Below are 9,834 nucleotides of genomic sequence, written 5' to 3' on the forward strand. Positions count from 1 at the left end.
TATATACACACACACACACACACACTCGCTCAAGCCGAATAATAACTAATGTAATGGTGTATTTAACGTAGGTACGACGAAGAAACACGCCGATGGGTTCCTCATATGGCGGAACCCAAAAGGAATTTAAATAAATACATTGCTACAGCCTAGCCCCCTAAGCAAGCTGCACCGATTAGCTTGTTGTGTTAAAAAACCCTTCTCAAAACAACAAATATATATATATACTCAAACATCTGTGTGTTAAAACTCCTGTCTTCGAAATAATTATTTCAGGCAGTCGACTGACGAGTCCTATTTTTCTTTCACGAAAATAAGCATTTTTTTTTCTTAGACTGACGATACAATACGTACAAAGACTGAAGAATCGATAAAGGCATCAATGTGAAATTTTAGGAATGACAAAAAATAATTTTCCTGTTAAGTACTCTTGAAAATAATAATTAAAAAATAATTATTATATTTTTTCTACTATTTACTGTTTAAGACATATAGAATAGACTTGTATACATATTTACTATTCATATTCCTAACATTTTGTTTATTTGGAATTAAGCACAGTTACACAATGGACTATATGTGCTCTACCTACCACGGGTATTGAAACCTAGTTTCTAGCAGTGCGAGTCTGCAGTCCATGTAGCATCTTTTAGACGTCAAAAAACAAATAGCATTTTAGCGTTGAAAATATGATAATCTGACATGCTCAATATGTGCTGTAAACTCATTTGATTTCTTTAAATAACTTTTACGAAATTTTCAAATATTTAGGCTTAGGACAACGAAGGCATTATTGTAGCTACTTTTTTTCTTTCTTTTTTTTCAAATACACGGAGGATATGATGTTCTAAAATACATACACACACCCGTATATACATACATGTAATTTGTCTGGATAACATTGAAAATTTCAGCTTAACTAATTAATAAACAAATCAAGATTTTCATTATTAAAAGTTCCAGCTCCCACCGAGGGCGTATAATGCTAAAAATCGAGTTTCGATACCTTTATATAACTTAACAACAAAGGAACAAAAGTGCGATGTAAAAATTGTACATGCAGATAAAGTCAAAACTCCCAGATAATATACTTGAAGTTCAGAGGATTATGATAAAAGAAAGTGAATGGGAAATATCTCTAACGGAACAATAAAGTGAAAAATGGACAGCAAAAAAGACTGTGTTGAAATATAATTTAAAACATACAACAGCAACTTTTACGTATGCATGTTTTGATGTTTGAATAACCCAGTTTTACCTTGTGATGACTCGAAACTATATAAGTATAAAATCATGTAGTTTAGACACAACTTCGACCCACAGTATTGGACGCTCAGGTAGGAATTAAATTAGAAATCAAAATTTGCCAACTTTAAATATTGCCGTTTTTGGATTTTTTAAAAATTATTTAGACCAGTAGCTTCCTCACCACTTTTAGTGGAGTTTAGGCTTGCCTATAAAATTATAGTTATGCAAAAGTAATAAGTTATACTTAAAGATATGATTATTACAGAGCATTGAAACTCGGAATGTCCCGTGACAATAAATGTTGAATTTTGATGGCAGTAATAATAGAGAAATGAAAAAAAAAAAAAGTTATTCATTGAACAATATTTTACGTTGAAGGTCTCCAGTAAGTTAACTGGAGAGTCTACAACAATAAAATTAGGGGCTCTTAATAACCATCGAAAGAAAACTTAGTTTTGAGTTGCATACAAAGGCATATGACTAATATAATGATTTCATGTAAAATAAAGAAAACATAAATGTGTTTTAACACAAAACATAATGCTTCATTTAATGAAATATATTCCCTTACAAATACTTAATTTATCAAGTTTTCAAATGTCAAAACGAGCTTTTAACTCCTATTGCATATATTTATACAAAAAGGACTTGAATTATTATTTGATGGGCTATTTATTCTATCAAAAGAGAATCAACAACTATAAGTGACTTTACAAATAAAATAACGTCTGGACCCAATCTTTGGCATGCCGGGCTGCGTATCGGCGGGTCTAAGTTAGAGATCAATACTGCTAATTACACTTTATACCCTTAGTTGTATTAGAAAAGCGATAGGAAATCTTGTTATTCGGTTCTAAAAACCTCAGCAAAGCCATTTTGATGGGCGGTTGCTGCTAGACTGACCAATTATCCGTTTGTCTTCACATGCTGATGAATCACAATATAGTTTGTTCGTTTGTTGTTAAACACAAAGCTGCACAACAGGCTGTCTGTAGACTTATCACGCTTAAAAGTAAAGACTTACCGCTGTACCACTAAGTGGGAGTGGTAGTAGAGGTAAAAGGAAAAATCCAAAAATACTGTCCAGTTTAAAATTTATTATATACCCATTTGATTCTTGAGTGTTTCATAATACATTCTTAGATCGATCGAGTACATTACCAACCAACAGAGCAAAATCGTATTATTCATATTTTCACAGGTTTTAACAAAGAGGAAATATTTTATTATAAGATTTATACACCTGAATTACTTTCCAGCTGACTACGTGATGCACGAGCTGTATTAACTTTTAATGAGTTGAAATCATCATGTTATAATGGAAATATGATACTGGAAAAACCTTTCTATTATGTGATGTGCAACAACCAACTTCGCGAAAAGTTTTATCCCGTGTAACGTAGATTTGCAATAGTTTTGCCTCCACTTCCCGTCACGGAGAACCTTGTTTTTCTCCATTGTCAGGGTGCAGATACATCATGAATACGTTTCACGCGGATCTAATACACTGACGCCATCTATACAAGCATAATATTAATGTCTGTTGTATGTTCGTGTAAATATTTCGTAAGGTGTTGATACATTGGTGTTTTTCCGGTTTTGTTTGTTAACCATTACTTCGCCCCGTTAATAGATCTTCGTCAAATTTAGCATGAAGCTTTCACATTTTGTGTCTTGCTGTTTTTATGGGCGTTTTTTTTAAAATTATATTTAAAGAAGAGAAATTTTCTTTCATAATTAATTAAAGATTATTGGTACATCCATTACTTAACTCCACTGACAATTATGATGCTAACTAAACAATTCAAAAGTAACAGAAATACTAAAATAAGGTACAAGAGTTTACTTTGTAAGAAATATTTCCACGACGCCTACGGAAAAAAATACAATGACAAACTTTACAGCAATTACGTAGCGTTTTTATTACTTATATATCATACAAATTGACGACTTAACCACAGCATCAAACCCAACATCAACAAAATCTCCTTTGTCTGGTTCCGGTTGGAACAGTAAGGAATAAAATGACCCAAAGGAGCCAAGATGTGACATTTTAGAACTGGTTTAGGTAAGTTGTGTTGTAATGTTTACAAGTTACATTATACATAAAAATTCATTGTTTTCCAACCCAACTCTCACCTTGCCTTTTGGTACAAAACAGAGATAGGGTAGAGACCTTGGTACAGGTAATATAGATCACACTCTTCACCATGGACCTGCAGAACAATACTACAGAAATAATAGAGACAGGGTGGAGACCTTTGTACACGTGATATAGATCATACCCTTCACGATGGACCTGTAGAACAGTACTACAGTAACAACAGAGATAAGGTGGAGAACTTGGTACAGGTGATGTAGATCCTACCCTTCACCATACCCTGAAGAATGGTACTACAGTAATAACAGAGATAGGGTGGAAACTTTGGTAGTGGGAATGTAGATCCTACCATTCACCATGGACCTGGAGAACATTACATTAATAACAGAGACACGGTAGAGACCTTGGTGCATATGGTTCACCATTGACCTGAAGAATGTACTACAGTTATAATAAAGATAGGATTTAGACTGTGGTACAGGGAATGTGCATCCTACCATTCACCATGGACCTGTAGAACAATACTACAGTAATAACAGAGACAGGGTGGAGACCTTGGTACATGTGGTTCACCATGAAACTGATCAGATAACAATCATGTTATAATACAGCATCACTAAGGATACTTATCGAGTTCATTTCCATCTTGGCTTTGAGGTGAGTGGACAACAAATTCTTGGAGCTACAATTAAGATATGACTTGATGCAGGTTTTATTCCTTTCATACTTTATCTCAGTTTGAGTTACAGAACAAGTTCTCCCAGTCTTAGTCTCTGAGATATGGTTATGGCAACCTGTCAAGTTCAGAATAACCACCCTAGATCAAATTGTGAAGCAAGTACTTTCATCACTAGAAAAAAAAAACTAATTTGTCACCTGTACATGGAGAGTACCAATGCTATTAACAGATCCTGTAATAAACCTTCAGCACACTTAGTTTTACAAAAACCACATTATCATTTCACACTGAAAGATGAGAGGTTAGAGAGTCTTATTGCATTAGAATGGAAAAATAACAACTAATTAATGGCATAGACCAAAGATAGATTCTAAGAAAACTTCACTAAACTAAAAGCATGTTACTGTACAAAATGTTTAATGGTCATTGCATGTTTTTGTTGACACATTAAAACCCATTCAAGTTGAAAATACCAAAATGAACTTTTTTTTTTCAACTTAAAAGTAATCAGTGTAACAAAAGTCTAATGTTACAATGAAAACTATGGATGAGTAGCAAAATATTATTCTAACAAAATGTTCTGAGAAAAATTAAAATAGTCTTAAAAAACCAGAATAAAACTCAGCTTTTATGCAAGTTATTGTAAACTTGCACTCACTGGTTTAGTATATTTCCTCCCAGAAACTTTCAAAAAACAACACAATTTACTAAATTAACACAGAAGAGTATCAATTGTCCATCTGGATATTATATTTCTTATGAAATCATCCAGTTTTCTCAAATAGATGCTTTTTCCAACTTGTGTACTTCCAAAGATCACCCAAATTTTGTCTGACAAAACCTTTACTTTTAATAGCCATCCTGGAAAAACTTTGACTAAATCCTTTCTTTTTGCAGCAGTCCAGAAAAAAATAACTCAATTTTTACTTTCTACTTGAACAAATCCTTCTTTATAACAAACCAGAGAAAATCACTTAAGATTTCTACTTTTCTAATTAGTTTTTCTCTAAAATGTTTTAGTGAAAATCAAACTTTCTACTTGAACAAATCCTTCTTTATACCAAACCAGAGAAAATCACTTAAGATTTCTACTTTTCTAATTCGTTTTTCTCTAAAATGTTTTAGTGAAAATCAAACTTTCTACTTGAACAAATCCTTCTTTATAACAAACCAGAGAAAATCACTTAAGATTTCTACTTTTCTATTTAGTTTTTCTCTAAAATGTTTTAGTGAAAATCAAACTTTCTACTTGAACAAATCCTTCTTTATAACAAACCAGAGAAAATCACTTAAGATTTCTACTTTTCTAATTCGTTTTTCTCTAAAATGTTTTAGTGAAAATCAAACTTTCTAGTTGAACAAATCCTTCTTTATAACAAACCAGAGAAAATCACTTAAGATTTCTACTTTTCTAATTCGTTTTTCTCTAAAATGGTTTAGTGAAAATTAAACTTTCTACTTGAACAAATCCTTCTTTATAACAAACCAGAGAAAATCACTTAAGATTTCTACTTTTCTAATTAGTTTTTCTCTAAAATGTTTTAGTGAAAATCAAACTTTCTACTTGAACAAATCCTTCTTTATAACAAACCAGAGAAAATCACTTAAGATTTCTACTTTTCTAATTCGTTTTTCTCTAAAATGTTTTAGTGAAAATCAAACTTTCTACTTGAACAAATCCTTCTTTATAACAAACCAGAGAAAATCACTTAAGATTTCTACTTTTCTAATTCGTTTTTCTCTAAAATGGTTTAGTGAAAATTAAACTTTCTACTTGAACAAATCCTTCTTTATAACAAACCAGAGAAAATCACTTAAGATTTCTACTTTTCTAATTCGTTTTCTCTAAAATGTTTTAGTGAAAATCAAACTTTCTACTTGAACAAATCCTTCTTTATAACAAACCAGAGAAAATCACTTAAGATTTCTACTTTTCTAATTCGTTTTCTCTAAAATGTTTTAGTGAAAATCAAACTTTCTACTTGAACAAATCCTTCTTTATAACAAACCAGAAAATCACTTAAGATTTCTACTTTTCTAAATTCGTTTTCTCTAAAATGGTTTAGTGAAAATTAAACTTTCTACTTGAACAAATCCTTCTTTATAACAAACCAGAGAAAATCACTTAAGATTTCTACTTTTCTAATTAGTTTTTCTCTAAAATGTTTTAGTGAAAATCAAACTTTCTACTTGAACAAATCCTTCTTTATAACAAACCAGAGAAAATCACTTAAGATTTCTACTTTTCCAATTCGTTTTCTCTAAAATGTTTTAGTGAAAATCAAACTTTCTACTTGAACAAATCCTTCTTTATAACAAACCAGAGAAAATCACTTAAGATTTCTACTTTTCTAATTCGTTTTCTCTAAAATGTTTTAGTGAAAATCAAACTTTCTACTTGAACAAATCCTTCTTTATAACAAACCAGAGAAAATCACTTAAGATTTCTACTTTTCTAATTCGTTTTCTCTAAAATGTTTTAGTGAAAATCAAACTTTCTACTTGAACAAATCCTTCTTTATAACAAACCAGAGAAAATCACTTAAGATTTCTACTTTTCTAAATTCGTTTTTCTCTAAAATGTTTTAGTGAAAATCAAACTTTCTACTTGAACAAATCCTTCTTTATAACAAACCAGAGAAAATCACTTAAGATTTCTACTTTTCTATTTAGTTTTTCTCTAAAATGTTTTAGTGAAAATCAAACTTTCTACTTGAACAAATCCTTCTTTATACCAAACCAGAGAAAATCACTTAAGATTTCTACTTTTCTAATTAGTTTTCTCTAAAATGTTTTAGTGAAAATCAAACTTTCTACTTGAACAAATCCTTCTTTATAACAAACCAGAGAAAATCACTTAAGATTTCTACTTTTCTAATTAGTTTTTCTCTAAAATGTTTTAGTGAAAATCAAACTTTCTACTTGAACAAATCCTTCTTTATAACAAACCAGAGAAAATCACTTAAGATTTCTACTTTTCTATTTAGTTTTTCTCTAAAATGTTTTAGTGAAAATCAAACTTTCTACTTGAACAAATCCTTCTTTATAACAAACCAGAGAAAATCACTTAAGATTTCTACTTTTCTAATTAGTTTTTCTCTAAAATGTTTTAGTGAAAATCAAACTTTCTACTTGAACAAATCCTTCTTTATAACAAACCAGAGAAAATCACTTAAGATTTCTACTTTTCTAATTCGTTTTCTCTAAAATGTTTTAGTGAAAATCAAACTTTCTACTTGAACAAATCCTTCTTTATAACAAACCAGAGAAAATCACTCAAGATTTCTACTTTTCTAATTCGTTTTTCTCTAAAATGTTTTAGTGAAAATCAAACTTTCTACTTGAACAAATCCTTCTTTATAACAAACCAGAGAAAATCACTCAATTTTTCTACTTTTCTAATTCGTTTTTCTCTAAAATGTTTTAGTGAAAATCAAACTTTCTACTTGAACAAATCCTTCTTTATAACAAACCAGAGAAAATCACTTAAGATTTCTACTTTTCTAATTCGTTTTTCTCTAAAATGTTTTAGTGAAAATCAAACTTTCTACTTGAACAAATCCTTCTTTATAACAAACCAGAGAAAATCACTCAATTTTTCTACTTTTCTAATTCGTTTTTCTCTAAAATGTTTTAGTGAAAATCAAACTTTCTACTTGAACAAATCCTTCTTTATAACAAACCAGAGAAAATCACTTAAGATTTCTACTTTTCTAATTCGTTTTTCTCTAAAATGTTTTAGTGAAAATCAAACCTTTCTACTTGAACAAATCCTTCTTTATAACAAACCAGAGAAAATCACTTAAGATTTCTACTTTTCTAATTCGTTTTTCTCTAAAATGTTTTAGTGAAAATCAAACCTTTCTACTTGAACAAATCCTTCTTTATAACAAACCAGAGAAAATCACTTAAGATTTCTACTTTTCTAATTCGTTTTTCTCTAAAATGTTTTAGTGAAAATCAAACCTTTCTACTTGAACAAATCCTTCTTTATAACAAACCAGAGAAAATCACTTAAGATTTCTACTTTTCTAATTCGTTTTTTACTCTAAAATGTTTTAGTGAAAATCAAACTTTCTACTTGAACAAATCCTTCTTTATAACAAACCAGAGAAAATCACTTAAGATTTCTACTTTTCTAATTCGTTTTCTCTAAAATGTTTTAGTGAAAATCAAACTTTCTACTTGAACAAATCCTTCTTTATAACAAACCAGAGAAAATCACTTAAGATTTCTACTTTTCTAATTAGTTTTCTCTAAAATGTTTTAGTGAAAATCAAACTTTCTACTTGAACAAATCCTTCTTTATAACAAACCAGAGAAAATCACTTAAGATTTCTACTTTTCTAATTAGTTTTTCTCTAAAATGTTTTAGTGAAAATCAAACTTTCTACTTGAACAAATCCTTCTTTATAACAAATCACTTAAGATTTCTACTTTTCTAATTAGTTTTTCTCTAAAATGTTTTAGTGAAAATCAAACTTTCTACTTGAACAAATCCTTCTTTATAACAAATCACTTAAGATTTCTACTTTTCTAATTAGTTTTCTCTAAAATGTTTTAGTGAAAATCAAACTTTCTACTTGAACAAATCCTTCTTTATAACAAATCACTTAAGATTTCTACTTTTCTAATTAGTTTTCTCTAAAATGTTTTAGTGAAAATCAAACTTTCTACTTGAACAAATCCTTCTTTATAACAAATCACTTAAGATTTCTACTTTTCTAATTAGTTTTCTCTAAAATGTTTTAGTGAAAATCAAACTTTCTACTTGAACAAATCCTTCTTTATAACAAACCAGAGAAAATCACTTAAGATTTCTACTTTTCTAATTAGTTTTTCTCTAAAATGTTTTAGTGAAAATCAAACTTTCTACTTGAACAAATCCTTCTTTATAACAAACCAGAGAAAATCACTTAAGATTTCTACTTTTCTAATTAGTTTTTCTCTAAAATGTTTTAGTGAAAATCAAACTTTCTACTTGAACAAATCCTTCTTTATAACAAATCACTTAAGATTTCTACTTTTCTAATTAGTTTTTCTCTAAAATGTTTTAGTGAAAATCAAACTTTCTACTTGAACAAATCCTTCTTTATAACAAACCAGAGAAAATCACTTAAGATTTCTACTTTTCTAATTCGTTTTTCTCTAAAATGTTTTAGTGAAAATCAAACATTCTACTTGAACAAATCCTTCTTTATAACAAACCAGAGAAAATCACTTAAGATTTCTACTTTTCTATTCCCTTCTTTTCTACAATCTTCCAGTAAAAACAAAAACTTTCTATATTTTCATTTGTCTTTTCTACAAGCTTTCTGTGAAAATCATTTATTATTAAACTTCATAAGAATCAAACAAAAGTATTAAATTCAAATAAAAGAAATACAAGAATGCTTTAAAAGAATGTTTTTATTGTTAGGAATGTCACATAGTTAACTCTGTTGAACAATGATGATACAATAGTAAAGAAAGAAAAAATCATTTGCCTTTGTAATTTTTGTTTCTCATAAGACATTTTATGGCAGTTTCTTGGGCATAATTGCTGTTAAAAAGTAATTTAAAGTAAATTTCTACTCAATAGCAATAAGTTTTATAAGGGGGCTTAAACATTACAGTAGAAACTTAAATTGTTCAGTTTTTATACACTGCATTAACTTCAATAAACCTATTTATACTAAAGTACATTAAAATAACAGTTACAAAAATTAGTTTATAACATTGTTTTTTCTACTCTTCGAAATGGATTTAAAAGACAAAATGGGAAATTTTGATATTATAATTTTTTAACTATGATTTGGACAGAAGA

The sequence above is a fragment of the Tachypleus tridentatus genome, chromosome 10 (assembly GCF_004210375.1).
Source record: "Tachypleus tridentatus isolate NWPU-2018 chromosome 10, ASM421037v1, whole genome shotgun sequence".
Taxonomy (NCBI): Eukaryota; Metazoa; Arthropoda; class Merostomata; order Xiphosura; family Limulidae; genus Tachypleus; species Tachypleus tridentatus.